Source organism: Diabrotica virgifera, chromosome 9, assembly GCF_917563875.1.
Source record: "Diabrotica virgifera virgifera chromosome 9, PGI_DIABVI_V3a".
Classification (NCBI taxonomy): domain Eukaryota; kingdom Metazoa; phylum Arthropoda; class Insecta; order Coleoptera; family Chrysomelidae; genus Diabrotica; species Diabrotica virgifera.
The window spans coordinates 42174311-42193563 of record NC_065451.1 but is presented as its reverse complement, the minus strand read 5'-3'; the positions used below and the strand labels follow the sequence as shown (position 1 = coordinate 42193563).

Below are 19253 nucleotides of genomic sequence, written 5' to 3'. Positions count from 1 at the left end.
TAAAATAAAATTACACTACATGTAAATCAAAATGTAAATTCGTACAGGTTGAAACAAATTTTATATCAAAGTTTAGGTAGGTACAAAAGATATTTTGAAGAAAGTATCCAAATCATACATGGGGATCATTGTTTAAATAATTAAAAAGCGGTCATTTTTGCAAAAAAAATTACTTTTTTAACTGCTGAGGTCATTCAATTACTAATGAAGGTCTATAGGATTATTTTCTACAAAGCTGAAGAGTAAATCTTTCACATAAGACTTACTAAATTAAATTTGACCCTCTATTTATTTAAATAATTATACATAAAACTTTAAAAACAAATTTACATAATATTATTTTTAGCGTTTTAAATAAGCACTATAAAATATTTTATTTTATAGACTAAGTTGCGCTATGTTACCAGTATTAAGCAAAAAAAATTGGTTACAAAATATTTAATATTTTTTGAGATATTTAATTTGTTAATTAAATGTTACTATATTTTCAATTGCAAAAACGCGGTTGTTGCCAAAGACTTATTTACCTGTATTAAATCTTATTACTTTTATTTTTATGTATATTTTCGATAAATTTATTGATAAATTCAAATTTCAATTAAACTTCCCCCTAATATGGCATTTGAAAATCATTCAAATTTGTTTATAATTTGTTTTTTTAATAACGTCGCGGGGATTAAATATGTTGAAATGCCGTTTCGACAATTTAATTCCTGGGTATTTTTCACTAATTAACAAATTTTTTTGTATTCTTTTCCTCTTCTTTTTTTTTTCTTGGAGTTATATTACTACGGGCCCTTTTAGGGTTAAGTTTCATTAAGAATGTCGACTCTCTAAGTTGTAGATTCTAGACCTAAAAATATTAAGATTTAACTAAAATCTCTTAAATAAAATGTGGCTACTTACTGAGTTACAGAGTGTTTCATTTAAAAATTTAAAAATTATTGTTACCAAGTACTTTAAAACTATTTGACGTATCCTTATCATACTTGGCAGAAAGTGTGGGTACTATACAGTCTACTAAATTGTGATAAATAAAAGTTTCTAGCTACTACCAGAGGCGTACGACAGGGGATAGTGAATGATTGACCCTTCCCACATTCTACGCCACTGAGGGAATTACTATTTTAGCGAAATTTTTCGATTCTCCAATACTTTCTATGTAAATAATATACTCTTTACTGGTAACGATTAAGTCATTTGTTTTCGAGATATTGGACGTTAAAAATGAAATGGCATAGTTATTTTGATTTATTCATTCATTCATTTTAAACTTCCAATATCTCTCAAACTGATTACTTTATCGATACCAATAAAATTATTTACACACAAAGTATTGGAGAATCGAAAAATTTCGCTAAAATAGTAATTTACTCAGTGGCGTAGAATTTGGGAATGGTCAATCATTCACTATCCCCTCTCGTACGCCTCTAAAACTAGCTAGAAACGTTTATTAATCACAATTTAGTAGGGTGTATAATAGCCACACTTTCTGCCAAGTATGATAAGGATACGTCAAATAGTTTTAAAGTACTTGGTAACAATAATTTTTAAATTTTTAAATAAAACACCCTGTAACTCAGTTAGTAGCCACATTTTATTTGAGAGATTTTAGTTAAATCTTAATATTTTTAGGTCTAGATTCTACAACTCTGAGATTCGACATTCTAAATAAAATTTAACCCTAAAAGGGCCCGTAGTAATAACTCCAAGAAAAAAAGAAGAAGAAAAAAACGACAAAAAAATTTTGCTAATTAGTAAAAAATTTACAGGAACGCAATTATCGAAACGGCATTTCAAAATACTTAATCCCCGCGACGTTATTAAAAAAACAATTTATAAACAAACCTGAATAATTTTTAAATGCCATTTTAGGGGGTAGTTTAATTCAAATTTGAATTTATCAATACATTTATCGAAAACATACATAGAAATAAAAATAATGAGATCTTAAGCAGGTGAATATTTCTTTGGCAACAACCGCATTTTTGCAATTGAAAATAAAGTAACATTTAATAAACAAATTCAATATCTCAAAAAATATTAAATATTTTTTGACCAATTTTTTTACTTAATACTGGTAACATAGCGCAACTTAGTCTGTAAAGTAAGATATTTTATAGTGCTTATTTAAAACGCTAAAAATAATTTTCTGTAAATTTGTTCTTAAAGATTTATATACAATTATTTACATAAATAGGGAGTCAAATTTAAATCAGTAAGTCTTATGTGAAAGATTTACCCTTAAACTTTGCAAGAAAAATTCCCGTAGACCTTCATTAATAAGTGACTTACCTCAGCAGTTTAAAAAGTATTTTTTTTTTGCAAAAATGACCCCTTTTAATTATTTAAACAATAATCCCCTTGTATGATTTGGATACTTTCTTGAAAAAATCTTTTGTACCCACCTAAACTTTGATATAAAATTTGTTTTAACCTGTACGAATTTACATTTTGACTTTTTTTATTTTATTAGGCTAAAGCTTAAATAACGGGAAAATTATGCATTGTATAACATTATTGTCAAAGTACTTAGAAATATCTATTAAATGAGCCCCCGAACAAGTTGATAGCATTAAAATTTATGCACCAAATATTTTTCAAAATTTATCTTTTCAAATTTTTTCCAAAAAAGTTATTGTTTTTTTTTTAATAACTCCGTTAATTTTTTCGATATCAGGTTTGTCTAAAAACAATTTAAAATTAATGGCTATTAAACCACGTTGAATTTAATATTTAAACCCCTTACTTTTTAAAAAAAAATAAAAGGTTAAATGGCCCCGGTTACATGGTTCTCGCATCAAAATTTAAGCTTTAAACGTTACTATCTCCATTATTTTTTACCCTACAGAAATAGTAAAAAGGTAAAATATTTGATACAGAAAAAACTAAATGTAATTTGGTGATACATATACATCACTTTTTACGTATATTGAGTAATTTTGGAATTATTAAAAGAAAATTAAAATTACGATAATTTTAAAAATTCCGATTTTTTTAAATTATATCTTTTTTGTAAATATGCATTCTAAACCGGTCAAAATTGTTGAAATCATTACTTATGCTAATATAAAGAAATTCTTCTAAGGATTACTATAAATTTTAATTTTTGTGGAAATGGAGTATTTTTTATTTTTCACTTTTTCCTAAAAAGTCCTAAAGGGTTCTTTTATTTTCATCATAACTTGCTTAATTGTGATGCTATTAACTTCTACTGGAACTAATTTGATAGGTACTTCGAAGTACTTTGACAAGTGCTTAACAGGTATATTTTATATAATGCATCGTTTTCCCGTTTCCGTTAAAAGCTTGAATACTTAGATTTGAGTACTAGTCGAAAAAAATATACATTCAATTACCCATAATTCACTTTGAATTAACATTAGTTTAGTTCTTTGTGAGGAGTGTATTCAGCTTTTCATTATCTTCAATTTTGGTAATAATAACTTTTTTGTAAAAGCTTATAGTTTTTGAGTTATACGTGGAAAACAGCTTTAAAAAATGCATTTTTTTACGACAAAAATAAAATCTTTGATCTTTAATAACTCAATAAGTATTGATTTATATTAATAATTTTATACATATAACAAATTTTGCTTAGAATTTGTTTCTATCGATTTATGGTATTATTAAAAAAAATAATTTTCATCCCCGAGAAAGTGGCATCCACCACCACGGTACAATCGCAAGTTGGCATGTCACCTTTGTTCCTTGAGGTATCCTCTAACTACTCACCAATTTTAATGAAAATCTATGGAGGTTCAACGAAATCGGAGGTGAAAACCTTCAGTGACTGCACTAAGTGGATTGAAAGATATTTTCCCTAATTTTGACATTGCTTTGCACATTTATTTGTGCACCCCAGTTGCCAACGTGTCCGCTGAAAGGCCATTTTCGAAAATGTCAAGAATTAAAAATAATTTCCCATCAAGTACGACGCAAGAACGTGTTAACAATTTGTCGATTTTGTCAAGAAACAAAATTTTTTTGAAAAATCTTTTTTTGAAAAGAAGTCTCTGATGTGATCGAACTGGAATGACAATTTTTTCCGTTTAGTCCATTTAGTCCTGTCGCCAGGGGGGATTCAACGGCCTCCTTAATTCAGATGGACTTACCCAAGTTTTTTTTATATATTTTGACCCGTAGAATACGAATTTTTTGGGTAACAGTTGATCCGGATGTCGATAAGATTGTTATAGACAAAGAATTTGAGGAATTACATAACAGCGATTTCTCGCAAAACAAAACATATTTTTGTATGTTTTGGGTCATTTTAAGCAAAAAATATTCCTACAAGTTTTTTCGTAGAATGCATAGTTTTCGAGATAACCGCGGTTGAACTTTCAAAAAATCGAAAAATTGCAATTTTTGAACCCGAATAACTTTTGATTAAAAAATAAAGTAGCAATTCTGCTTACCGCATTTGAAAGTTTAAGTCAAATTATATCGGTTTTGATTATTTGCATTGCTAAAAATTAATTTTTTTACTGCTGAACAAAGCTAAAAACACATAGTGTTTCCCGTGCCTAATACATGCGTTTTAACGCATGCTACGTAGAAATTGCCTCGCTTGCACTTGTAGCTACTCTACCTACTCGTTAGATTTTAAATGAGAAATCATTGAAAACATCACTCACGCACTAGGTGTTTATAGCTTTGTTTACCAATAAAATAATAAATTTTTAGCAATAAAAATATTCAAAACCGATATAATTTGACTTAAACTTTCAAATGCGGTAAGCAGAATTGCTACTTTATTTTTTAATCAAAAGTTATTCGGGTTCAAAAATTGCAATTTTTCAATTTTTTTTAAGTTCAACCGCGGTTATCTCGAAAACTATGCATCCTACGAAAAAACTTGTCAGAGCATTTTTTGCCTAGAATGACCCAAAAAATACAAAAAGATGTTTTGTTTTGCCAGAAATCACTGTTATGTAATTCCTCAAGTTCTTTGTCTATAACAATCTTATCGACATCCGGATCAACTGTTACCCAAAAAATTCGTATTCTACGGGTGAAAATAAATAAAGAAAACTTGGGTAAGTCCATCTGAATTAAGGAGGCCGTTGTACCCCCCCTGGCGATAGGACTAGTTCTTTAACGGTAAAATATTGCAAAATCTCTAAATTTTAAAGAACCGCTTGGATTGACATGAAATTTGGCATACACATAGCTAACAAGTCAAAGAAAAAAAGTGATATTGTGCCGATATGTGCTTTTGCCCTGGGGGTGGTTTTCACCCCCTCTTGGGGGTGAAAAAATATTCGTCCAAAGAAAGTCAGGAAATGGATAAACTGGCTAATTTTAAGTAACTTTTGTTCTATAGAGTTTTTTCACTAAGTCAATACTTTTCGAGTTATTTGGCAGCGAATATGTTCATTTTTTCAACAAAATAACCACGCTTTTAGGCGGTTTTTCGCAAATAACTCAAATAGTAAGTATTTTGTCGAAAAAACATTACCAGCAAAAATATAGCCTGTCAAAATTTTTAAAAAATGGTGTATACAGGGTGTCCCGAAAAGATTGGTCATAAATTATACCACACATTCTGGGATCAAAAATAGTTCGATTGAACCTAACTTATCTTAGTACAAATGTGCTCATAAAAAAAGTTACAGCCCTATGAAGTTACAAATTGAAAATCGATTTTTTTCAATATATCGAAAACTATTAGAGATTTTTTATTGAAAATCGTCATGTATCATTTTTAGGACAGGATCATCTTAAAATAAAATTATAGTGAAATTTATCCACCCCATAAAAAATTTATGGGGGTTTCTTTCCTTTAAACCCCCAAACTTATGTGTACGTTCCCATTAATTAATTATTGTGGTACCATTAGTTAAACATAACGTTTTTAAAACTTTTTTGTCTCTTAGTATTTGTCAGTAAGCCAGTTTTTATCGAGATGTGGCTTCTTTTTTAATATATTTACATAAAAATTTTATGGGGGTTTTGTTCTTTCAAACCCCCCAAATGTTTGTGTATGTTCCAATTAAGCTATTATTGTGGTACCATTAGTTAAACACAGTATTTTTAAAACTATTTTGCCTCTTAGTCTTTTTTTGATAAGTCACTTTTTATCGAGATATGGCTTCTTTTTCAAAATATACCTAAAAATGTAAATTATAAATAAATTTTCAGATTATTAACAGGCCTCTATAATCATTCTTAATCATATACAAATATGTGGTAGATTCGACAAATATTCAAAATATCTCGATAAATACTGGCTTATCGAAAAAGTACAAAGAGGCAAAAAAGTTTTAAGAACATTGTTTTTAACTAACGGTGCCACAATAATAATTTAATTGGAATGTACACAAAAGTTTGGGGGGGTTTAAGGAAACCAAACCCCCATAAAACTTTTATGGGATGCACAAATTTCACTTTAATTTTTTTTTAAGATGGTGCTGCCATAAGAATGCAACATCTCCATTTTCAATAAAAAATATCTAAGAGTTTTCGATATGTGAAAAAAATCGATTTTCATTTTGTAACTTCAAAGGGCTGTAACTTTTTTTGTGTACACTATTGTATATAGGTAAGTGAGGTTCAATCAACCTATTTTTGACCCGAGAATCTGTAGTATAATTTATGACCAATCTTTTCGGGACACCCTGTTTATCACGTCTCTGCACCTAGTAGAAGCAGAGTTATAGCTAATGAAAAATAGGTTCATATTCGTCAAATTCCAAATGGAATACTTTGACGTGAAATAACCAAAAATGAAGCACATTTCGGGGAAAACTCATTTCAACTTATTTAAAGTGTTTAAAAAAAGCTTCATTTTTGTTTTATAAAAAAAATGTCTAGCATCAAAATTAAACAAGTTACGCTCAAAATAAAATTAGTCCCTTTTGGTTTTGGTAAAAAATCTAGAAAATCACCACCTAAATAGTATCTTAAATGAACTTAATCGTTACGTCTTCACAAGTTTGTTGACTCGTGTATATATTGTTTATATGATCTGTAGGTTTCATCGATTCAAAGTCCTTATTTTTGAAAGGGCTGTAGTTAATACGGATTGAACGAGTCACTGATCACGAATGTATGCAAATTTAGAAACACCAAATCTTAATCAATTTTTGTCTAACAGAAAAACAAAAAAATACATGATATTCAGAAAAGCAAATCTGACTTTTTTTTGTTTTTCGAGATTTTTGGTATCTCTAACAATTTTTAAGTTATTTTGAAAAAAAGCATATTTTTCAAAATTTAAATTTTTAAAACTTATATTTTGAAACCAAATTTTTTCAAAAATAAGCAGTTTGAATCGATGAAACTTACAGATCATATAAACACAACATAAGTAAAATAATTTGTGGAGCGGTAACGATTAATTTCATTTAAGTTGCTAATTAGGGGGTGGTCTTCCCGATTTTTTTTGTAAAAACAAAAGGGACCAACTTTATTTTGAGCGTAACTTGCTTAAATTTAATGCTATAAACTTTTTGTAAAAACAGAAATAAAGCTTTTTTTAAACACTTTAAAAAAGTTATAATGAATTTTCCCCAAAAAGTGCTTAATTTTTTGGATATTTCACGTCGAAATATTCTATTTAAAATTTGGTGAATATGAATCTATTTTTCATTGGCTATAACTCTGGTTCTGCGAGATATAGAGACCTAACGCGTACACCATTTTTTTTTACTTCTTTATAAGCTATATTTTTGCTAAGAACGTTTTTTTCAAAAAAAAATACTTACTTTTTGAGTTATTTGCTAAAAACCGTCTAAAAATGTGGTTATTTTGTTGAAAAATGACCATATTCACTCGCAAATAGCTCGAAAAGTGTTGACTTGGCAAAAACGCTCTATAGAACAAAAGTTACTTAAAATTAGTCAGTTTAACCATTTCCGGACTTACTTTGGACATATATTTTTTCAACCCCAAGAGAGGGTAAAAGTCACCCCCAGGGCAAAAGCACACATCGGCACAATATCACTTTTTTTGTTTGACATGGAAGCTATACGTATGCCAATTTTCATGTCAATCCAAGCGGTTCTTTAAAATTTAGGGCAAAAACCGTGAAAGAATGGACTAGTTATACTTATATAAACATCGTAGTTTAAATCCATCTATAATGTATTCTTATTTAAATAAAAATTTCTGCAATTTTTTTTTTGCAAAAATGGTACATGTTTGAAGGGTGGCTATAGAGAATTGCCTAGGGCGTCAATTGAACTAAACGCGGCCCTGGCAATAACCATATAAACAGAAAGAAGGAGAGACCCGGCTGGTCAAAATAACAAGAGATAAATCACCAATCGGCAGAATAAGTATAGAACGACTGCGTAAAAAAAGGAGTGTCGACCTTCCATAGGGGTATCAATCCGCCAATGAACAAGCAGAATTGATTATAAAGAGGAAGAAGAAGAATAAGAAGAAGAAGAAGAAGAAGAAGAAGGACAATATAATATATTTATCCATGAATCCGTAAAACTAAAAATATATTTTCGCATATCACTCTAAAACGCTTGAATTTATTAAAACAATATATGAATTCATTTACTTACGTCACACAAATCAGCAAACAGTGTTTTTTTTAATTGAAGCACCTAAACTAAACTCAAGTTAAATCACTTATTATAATATACAAATAATTGACGTCTGAAGTATCTGTGTGTATGTGTGGGATGGAGAGTACTTCGAGATACTAAAAATGGTGGATATTTTGTTATAACGGTGGTTATCAAATGCATTAAAAATAGTTCGCAGAATATAATATGAATTGGGGATTTCTTATTTGCATTCTACTTTTGATGTCTTACCTTATCGCACTGTACTTAAGATGAGATTTGAATGATGAAATTTAATTTTTTTAGATGAGATCTGCTTGTCATAATGTAGATAGATAGATAGATTATGATTTATTTAAATGCTTTACAAAAAAAAATATTTTTTAATTACAAAGTATACAGGGTGAGGCAGATAAACAGCCTATTATAAATATCTCGAGAACTAAAGGCAACATTATAATCATGAAAATTTTAATAAGGTGGTTTTGAAGAGTGATTTGATGAAACTATTTTCATCTATTTGCTACATCCGGTTATAGCAAAAGTTGCTGATAACTTCGTTTTTTTTAATGGGTATATTTTTACATTTTTGGATTCTGCTCGATGTCTTCTCTCATATAATATGAGGTTTTGTAATGTTATACGGGATAGTTTAAAAGGGAATTACGTTTTTTTCTTAATTTCTTAGCAAAATTCACACCCTGTAGAATGGTAGTGCTTTGACATCAAAAGCTCTATTTATGTTTAAATAATTTTTAATATAATCGACTATTGTTAAGAATTGTTAGTATAGCTAAATTTTTAGTTTTAGTATACACGGTTGGTCGAAACTCGGAATGAGTATTTTCTGAGTTTTCTTAAATGGGACACCTGGAGGAAGAACATATTCTACCTGGAGGAAGAATATAAATGTTTTCTTATGTTAAGTTTTAAAATAAAAATGTATACCATTTTTATTCAGTTGCAATGCGAAGCCAAGTATGTCTTAATTTTCATTTAGATTAGAGAGCGCAACCAGCAGTCTTATCGACGATTTCACCTCTTGTTAGAGGCTCTTCAGAGAATGCATAGGTTGCTTTTTCTAATCCAGTAAATTTTTCGACACATGTTGGTCCCACACTGCAACTGACGTGAATGGATTAGGTGACTAGCGTCATCTGGCAATTGAAAGATAAAGTTTTTCAATCCTAATAGCAATATTAATAATATTGAAAAATAGTAAAAATATTACTAAAAGGTTTTTAAATTGAAAACTTATTGGTACATTTCCCTGGTGACACCTCCAAGACTTCTACAATTTGCAAGCTAAATGGATGCTGCAGTGAAGACAAAAAGGAAGGAATTCTACACTATGCAATTCACAACCCCCGTCTGCAGCTTGGTAAAGTTCCAACGGAAAATGCACCTAGTTACTCTACGGAGTAATACTACTGTAAAATAAAAATGTATACCATTTTTATTCAGTTGCAATGCGAAGCCAAAAATGTCTTAATTTTCACTTAGATTAGAGAGCGCAACCAGCACTCTCATCGACGATTTCACCTCTTGTTAGAGGCTCTTCAGAGAATGCATAGGTTGCTTTCTCTAATCCAGTAAATTTTTCGACACATATTAAGTTTAAGTTTACACATATTAAGTTCAAGTTAAGTTTTAAGTTTGAGACACGTGTTGTAGTCTCGACACGAATCGTGTTGTAGTCTCATCTTTTGTGAACATTTTGTTTTTTGAATGTCCTTGATATCTCTAGAAACATATAGAATAAACGGTTTTGTAGTTTAACAACTATTTTAACCGAAGCAAAAGTTTGAGACACCCTGTAGACTGACGACATGCGATACGTGAGGAGGCCTTGTCTTATCATAACTTCTTCTTCTTAAGGTGGCGAGACTGCTTGTCGATCGTTAGCTCTCATATTGCTCAGCATATTAACAATCATTGTCTTATTTACAGCCGCACGAAATAGTTCAGTGCTAGTTTTCCCAAATCATTGGCGTGGGTTTTTAAGTCAGGAAGTTATACTACGGCTCACACGTCTTTTTCCCATTACTTTACCTTGCATGACAAGATGAAGTATATATGTCATATTTTTCTGGGTTAAGCATTATGTGATAAAAGTATTCCAATTTACGCCTTTTAACCGTGTTCACTACTTCACAACTTTGGTTCAAACGTTGCAAAACCCTTTCGTTTGTAACTATTTCTACCCAACTGATCTTCAGAATACGGCGGTAGACCCACTTCTCAACTACGTCTAGGTTCTTTAAATGCGATTCTGTCAGGGTCCATGCTTCAACCACGTAAAGTAGTACTGGGAATATATAACATCTTATCATGCCACTAAGCTGAAATTATTTCCTATATGCAGGGTGTTGGTAAATAAGTACGAAACATTTTAAGGGCTAATTCTACATGAAAAAATGATGCCGGTTTGCTTGATAAACATGTTGAAACTATAACGCTCGATAACAGTGTTGAAATTATTATTTCAAATTGCCAATTTATTTGTTGCTCTAGGACCAGTTGAGCTATGAAAATGAAATTTGGTGAGTTTTAGGAGGTAGTTATTGCACATTTGTTGACGTACAATTAAGAATTTTATATTCATTATTGGCGCGCATACGGGTAATAGTCTGAATTTTTTAAAGAAAAACATAGTACGCCACTGAGATATTTCAAAATAAAAATTATTTTTAAATTCCACGTGTAATTTTTAATAAAAAACCTTTCTTGCCTTTTTTCACATGATGTACCGTTTTTATGCAGAAAAATAAAATATCTTGGCGCGTATTTTTCATTTCTTAATACATTATCAAAAACTATCCAATATAATAATACTAAACTAGAACAATAACAGAAAATATTACCAATAAGATTTAAACTAGGTGCAAAGCTGCAAGAAATGTTTAAAATGATCTCCTTTACACATAACAGAAAAATTTTATATTCAACATTGGCGCGCGTACAGGTAATAGTCTGATTTTTTTAAGAAAAAAATAGTACGCCACTGAGATATGTCAAACTAAAAATCATTTTTGAATTTCTCGTTCAATTTACGACAAAAAATCTTTCTTGCCGTTTTTTCATACAAGGCACCGTTTTATACAAAAAAATAAAACATCTTAACGCTTACCAAGGATTTGAGGTAGTTCCCATATGCATAGAAAGTTCAAATACTTTGTAAACGTTAGGATGTTTTATTTTTTGCATAAAAACGGCGCTGCATATAAAAAAAGGGAAGAAATATTTTTTTCGTAAATGAAACCAGAAATTCAAAAATGATTTTTAATTTGACATACCGCAGTGGCGTTTTTTTCTATTTTTCTCTTAAAAAATTCAGACCATTACCCGTAAGCGCGCCAATGATGAATATAAAATTCTTTTGTAACCTCTAAAGGAGGTAATTTTTAACATCTGTTGTAGCTCTGCACCTAGTTAAAATCTTATTAGTAATATTTTTTGTTATTGTTCCAGTTTAGTATTATTATATTGGATATTTCTTGATAATGTATTAAAAAATGAAAAATACGCGTCAAGATGTTTTATTTTTCTGCATAAAAACAGTACACCATATGAAAAAAAGGCAAGAAAGGATTTTTATTACAAATTAGACGTGGAATTTAAAAATAATTTTTAATTCGAAATATCTCAGTGGGGTACTATTTTTTTATTTCAAAAATTCAGAACATTACCCGTAGGCGCGCCAATGATGAATACAAAATTCTTAGTTGTATGTCAAAAATGCGAAATAACTATCTTCTAAAAGTCACCAAATTTCATTTTCATAGCTCAACTGGTCTTAGAGCAATAAATAAATTGGCAGTTTGAAATAAAAATTTCAACACCCCGTATCTCGGAAACAAAGCATTTGCGGACATATGTTTTTAAAGCAAACCGGCATTATTTTTTCATGTCAAATTAGCCCTTAAAATTGTTCATACTTATTTACTAACACCCTGTATAGTGCGAAAGGAACAGAGTGTTCAAAGAAAAAAAATACATGTAATGTTCCTCTCGCTATTTAAAGAGCCTCCACATAGACACCAAATACGTACTTACCCTCAAGGAAATTTGACCCCAAAACATCACAGAGCCTCCATTAACAATCTCGTCTCTCTTATGTTGGGCTGTGCACACCGCTTACCTGGTCGACAAATAACTCTTATAGGTGTCGGTAAGAATTGTTTACTTTATGTGCCTTTCTGTTTTTACAGTTTTGTTCACTGTTAATCTTTATTGTTAATTTAGTATTGTTTCAGTTGAAACACTTGTTAAAGAGTTAATCCACCTATTTCATTTGTTTCTCAAGATACCAGGGACATTCAAAAAAGAAAATATTCCCAAAGCATAAAACTACAATATAATTCTGATGTATACTCACATTTTACCTCGTCGCCCCTACAGGGTGTCTCAAACTTAACATAAGAAAAACATGTATTTTTTTTTCACCCGGTATAAGTACAAAAAAGGAGTTTGAGTAAAGTGTCTTTGCACAACTGTGTAAGAAAAAACTAAAGAAAAATCCAAAAAAATTTAAAAAAAATTAGCGGAATTCGTTAATACATTCACGAAAAAATCAACTATGAAAATGAACATAATTTTCTATGTCTCTTGCCTCGAAGTGTATTTTATTTTATGTAAACATACATAATATAATATTAGTACAAGCATCAGTGAAGATTTTAGGTTTAAAGTATCTGTTAAGTAACAAAATCGAAAAGAAAATTATATACTCCAAAAGATTATAATCTCTAGCATATCAGTATTTTAATTTCATATCAGTTTTATATTATCATCATCAAAAATTTAGCAATAAATATTTTTTGGAGTTTTTTTGTATCTTTCAATCTCTAATACAGAATTTAAATTGCAAAGCCGAAGTGAAAATGAAAATCAACACATACAAACAGATGGTTAAATTATAACGCAACTTAAAATATATAGACCGATCAAATAAAATTACAATACATGTAAATCAAAATGTAATTCCGTACAGGTTGGAATAAATTTTTTATCAAAGTTTAGGTCCAAACAAAAGATATTTTCAAGAAAGTATATGATTCATATCAGGGGATCATTGTTTAAATAATTAAAAATGGGTAATTTTTACACACAATTTATTTTTTTAACGGCTGCTGTAATTCTTGTTTTTATTAAGGATTTTATAATTTTTTTCTGCAAAGACGAAGAAACAGTCTTTTATATGAGACTTACTAAATTAAATTTGACCCTTAATTTATTTAAATAATTGTAAATCAAAATTGAAAAACAAATTTCCAAAAAATATTATTTGCAATATAAATAAGCTCTATAAAATATTTTGTTTTACAAAAAAAGTTGTGCTATAATATCACTATAAATTAACAAAAAAATTGGTCGATAAATATTGAGTAGTTTATGAGATATTTAATTTGTTTATAAAAAAATTACCATTTTTTCATTTGCAAAACAAAAACGCGGTTGTTGCCGATAGAGTATACAAGTTTTTAAGGTCTCATTTGTTTTGCTTTTATTTATGTTTTCGATAAATGTATTGACAAATCAAAATTTCAATTAGACACCCTTCCAAAATGGCGTTTGAAAATTGGTGTAATTTGTTTAAAACTTATTTTTTTTTAATAACATCTCCGGGATTAAAAATCTTGAAATTATTTTTCAATATTCGCATTCTTGGTAATTTTTGACATATATTCATAAAAGAATAAAAATTTTCTAGAAGCATTTTTGGCCGAGATAGCTTTTCCCAGTTTGAAAATTCATAATTTGTTTATTTATCAATATTAACATTTTAAAGTTCGTGAGTACATCTATCAACCCTACTACTTAACAATGTGATTTATATACATAATCAAAATTGTAGAATAATGAAAAATCATCATTTGAAAAATGATGATTTTCGTAGCACCTTAAATGAAAATTTTTGTCTGAAAATTGGCGGAGGAGTAGGTTCCAATATATTTGTTAATAATGGGCCAATTTCAATGTTTTCTTTTATTTTGGGGTAGCATATAAAAATAATAGCATCTGCATGACCCTTTTTGCCATAAATAATCAATAATTCGTTATAAACATTTTTTTTTCTCTAGTATTGTGATAAACAAAAGTTGGCACCAAAGATAATCACAAAAGAGTATTAAAACAAATTATTATTTTAAAAATTTAAGAAAATAGTAAATTTTTCTTAAAGAATCATAAAAACTTTTTTCTTTGTACAAATCATTGGCAAAATGTGAATACAAAATATAACATATAAAAAAATGGAGGACAACCCCTATATAAATATATGTACCTATATAAGTGAATAAATATTAACAAATATATATATATATACACAATTTTTAGTGTATTGCCTGTTAAAAAGATTATAAAATTAAATGTAAAATACATATACAGTGAGCACGTAAAGGTTGGAATTAATTTTCTCGAGACTAGACAATTTTGGAAAAAAAATCCCGAAACATTTCAATTTTTATTTTTAAATTACGACTCTTTGGCATATATATCATACTAGTGACGTCTCCCATCTGGGCGTGATGACGTCATCGATGATTTTTTTAAATCAGAATGGGGTTCATGTGATAGCTCATTATAAATATAATTCAATTCTCTATTCAGTATTTTTAACATTAACATAATTATTTATACAGGGTGTCAAAAAAAATTTTGCATTAAATTTATTGACATAAAAAGAAGAATGTATGTAATTTATTTAATTAAAAATACATTTTACTCCTCTCAGAAAACAGAAAAAAATATATATTTGAAAAATAATCATCGCTTTCGCTTAAATTAAATGTTCAAACTGTCAAGAGGGAGGTAGGTGGCTGCATTAATATTGAATTTAAGCAAAAAACGATATTTATTTGTTAAATAAACATTATTTTCTGTTTTCTTAGAGCAGTAAAATGTATTTTGAATTAAATAAATTACATACATTCCTCTTTTTATGTCAATAAATATAATTCAAAAATATTTTTTTTTTGGACGCCCTGTATAAATAATTATGTTAGTGTTTATACTACTGAATAGAGAATTGAATTGCCTTTCAAATGAGCTATCACACGACACCTATTCTGATTTAAAAAATCATCGATGACGTCATCACGGACAGGTGGGTGACGTCACTAGTATGATATATATATATGCCAAAAAGTCGTAATTGAAAAATAAAAATTGACCTGTTTCGGTATTTTTTCCAAAATCGTCCATTCTCGAGAAAATGAATTTATTCCTACCTTTACGTGCCTACTGTATATTTTAATATTGTACAAAGCAAAAAGTCTTTAACAAATTTTAAATGCTAATTCAGTATTATTTTGTTAATATTTTATAAAAAATATTTTGTGTCAAGTTTTATTTATCACATCTAGAGGAAAAAAATTAAAAAAATATGTATAACAAATTGACGAATATTTATTGTTAAAAGTGTCATTTACATAGATGTTACTATTTTTATGAGCTACCATAAAATAAAAAAAAAACATTGAAATTGGTCCATTATTAACGAAGATATTGCAAAGTACTACTGCACCACTCTTCATGCAAAATATTTTCAGTTAAAGTCGCTACGAAAATCATTATTTTTTTAAATATTCTAAAATTTTAACTCTATGTATAAATGACATTGTTAAGTAGTAGGGTTGATAGATGTACTCACGAACTTTAAAATGTTAATATTGATAAATAAACAAATTATGAATTTTTAAACTTGGAAAAGCTATCTCGGCAAAAAATGGATCCAGAATTTTTTTTTCTTTTGTAAGTGTGTCAAAATCTACCAGGAACACGAATATCGAAAAAAAAATTCAAAATTTTTAATCCCGGTAATTAAAAAAAAACAAGTTTTAAATAAATTACACTAATTTTGAAGGGGTATTTAATTAAAATTTTAATTTGTCAATACATTTATCGAAAATATACATTAACGCAAAAAAAATGAGACCTTAAAAACTTGTATACTCTATTGGCAACAACCGTGTTTTTGCAATTGAAGAAATGGTAATTTTTATAAACAAATTAAATCTCTCATAAACTACTCAATATTTATCAACCAATTTTTTTGACAATTTATAGTGATATCATAGCGCAACTTTTTCTGCAAAACAAAATATTTTATAGTGCTTATTTATATGGCAAATAATTATTTTTTGAAATTTGTTTTTCAATTTTGATTTAAAATTATTTAAATAAATTATGGGTCAAATTTAAATTAGGAAGCCTCATATAAAACACTGTTTCTTCATCTTTGCAGAAAAAAATTGTAAAATCCTTAATAAAAAAAAGAATTGCCGCAGCAGTTAAAAAGTAAATTTTCTGCAAAAATTACCAATTTTTAATTATTTAAACAATGATCCCCACATATGAATCATTATACTTTCTTGAAAATATCTTTTGTCTTGACCTCAACTTTAATAAAAAAATTATTCCAACCTGTACGGAATTACATTTTGATTTTATTTTATTTTATTGGGCTAATAATAAAACCCTGTTAATATGGATTAAAAGTAGGCTTAGATAATAAAATTAAAAATCGTAAATACGTGATGCAAAAAAGAAAAATGAATATTAAAAAATAAATATAAAACACAAGGAAACAAATAATAAAAGACAATTAAATGTATCTATATAAATAAAGATTCAATTCGATAAAAAGTCATTAAAGTGTATTAAAAAAAATCATGTAAAATTAGGAAAAAATAGTAAAAAAATAATAAACAACAAAAATAATAATATTTAGATTTATGTAAGAAAGATTTTTTTATAATTAAATCTTATAATATACCTATTATTAGTACAGAAATTTTACAGTTATAACATGCCATAGTCTTAAAGTGAATGAGTCGGGAAAGGTGATATTATGGGGACTAACGTGTATTAATTTGTCTTCGGAGGTTCAAAATATGATTGTATTGGGGAAGAGTAAAAGTGATTTTTAGAAAAGTTACGTCTAGGGGAGCAGGGGGAATGGGAGCCACCTAAGGAAATATTTTTATTTAAACCATATTAATTAGTCTTTAAACAAATTTAAAAATTTATTTAGGAAGGTTAACATGCATAGTTTTTTATCTATGTGTGACATTTTTAAACAACACTATAGTAGGAAAAATGAAAGAAAACCCATGAACGAACATATAAAACACGCTGTATTTTCCTGTTACCGTGTCACACAAAAAATTGGCCAGCGCAAGTACATGTAATAATTATTATTACATGTACTTGCGCTGGGCAATTTTCTTTGTGACACGGTGACAGGAAAATACAGCGTGTTTTATATGTTCGTTCATGGGTATTCTTTCATTTTTCCGACGTACCTTTAATAGAATTTAGTAATGGGGGCCACCAGTTATTTTAATAGGTAGTAAAAGATAAGAGTAAAAATATTTTCTAACAAAGGCCATATAATAAACTAAATCTAAGACAAATGATAAAAACAAGAACAAAAATTATAAAAAACTCTAATTCTGCTTGTTCATTTTCTGGTGATGACGCAAAAATCTGCCATTGTGATGTTTCTTTAGGGGTTTTATCATTTTTTTGTTTAACATTTTTACTAATTATTTAGTATTACCACACTGTGCCACCACCTTGGTATTACACCACTTTAATACACTTTATATTATTACTACGGCTTTGGTAAAACCATTGTATTTACCATCATTGGGATAATGGGGGCCACAGTGGCTCTCATTACTCCAAGGTGCATTTTTTTATTTAAAATATTTAAAATAGAAAACAGCACTTGACAGAAAATATGATGTGATGCAATGAAACTACATAATTTTACGAATCTACAGTGATAAACTAATTTGAATCTGACAAAAACCAACAATACAAACGGCGCCAATAGTTAGCATGTATCTCTAGAACAATATTGCACCATTTCACTCAACTCTTGAAAACAGTTTAAAACGAACTTATTTAAATAATAGCATGAGCAAACAATAGCATACCTATCAGCCATCATAGCTCAAGATCAACGTTAGACAGCGTTCAGCAGTTATGTTAACTTAACATTGTTAAGGCATTCCAAACCCTAAAAATAAGGTGGCACCCATTACCCACTGGTTCTCCATACCTTCATCTCCCCTACAAAAGCAATATGGGCCTCACTAGTAGTTAAACAAGTAATGAAACTGGAATGAATGTACCTTAGTTCGTACCTCACTGATGATTTTTAAATTATAAAACAACCGAAAACTGGTTCATCACTTTATAGTAAACAAAACTAATACGATGTGTTCACTTACTGGTGTTTCGTATAATTTTTAGTTAAGTATCTATAAATAAACTGTTATGTAATAATGGGTTGTAAAAATTAAATTCAGACTTACTATCTAGTTTATTGAACTATAGTACGACCGGTTCCGGACACTACAATACCGTCGATCTTCAGGACCCCGGAAAGGTCAACTTAAAATGATGCCGGTTTTGAATATACATGGTTCAAGAAACGCGTACTTAATATTCGTCAACGCTATATCAAGTAGTAGTCCATTCTTTCACGGTTTTTGCTCTGAATTTTAAAGAACCGCTTGGATTGACATGAAATTTGGCATGCGTATAGCTTACATGTCAAAGAAAAAAAGTGATATTGTGCCGATGTGTGCTTTTGCCCTGGGGGTGACTTTCACCCCCTCTTGTGGGTGAAAAAATATATCTCCAAAATAAGTCCGGAAATGAGTAAACTAACTAATTTTAAGTAACTTTTGTTCTATAGAGCTTTTTCGCCAAGTC

The 19253-nt window shown here is 29.0% G+C and overlaps 1 protein-coding gene across 3 annotated transcripts in view; it reads right to left on the bottom strand.

Moving 5' to 3' along the window:
* The window catches only part of LOC126892724 (probable multidrug resistance-associated protein lethal(2)03659), a 117936-nt gene extending 99067 nt beyond the window's left edge, over nt 1-18869 (bottom strand). Inside the window, exon 1 of one of the 3 annotated variants that reach the window (XM_050662363.1) lies at nt 18851-18869. The gene's annotated coding sequence lies outside the window, so the exon portion shown is untranslated. Of the gene's footprint in view, nt 1-8519; nt 8729-18679; nt 18715-18850 lie in introns of those variants that run through there. The other 2 variants (XM_050662362.1, XM_050662361.1) reach the window with 2 other exon arrangements.
* Between the last annotated feature and the right edge of the window lie 384 nt (nt 18870-19253).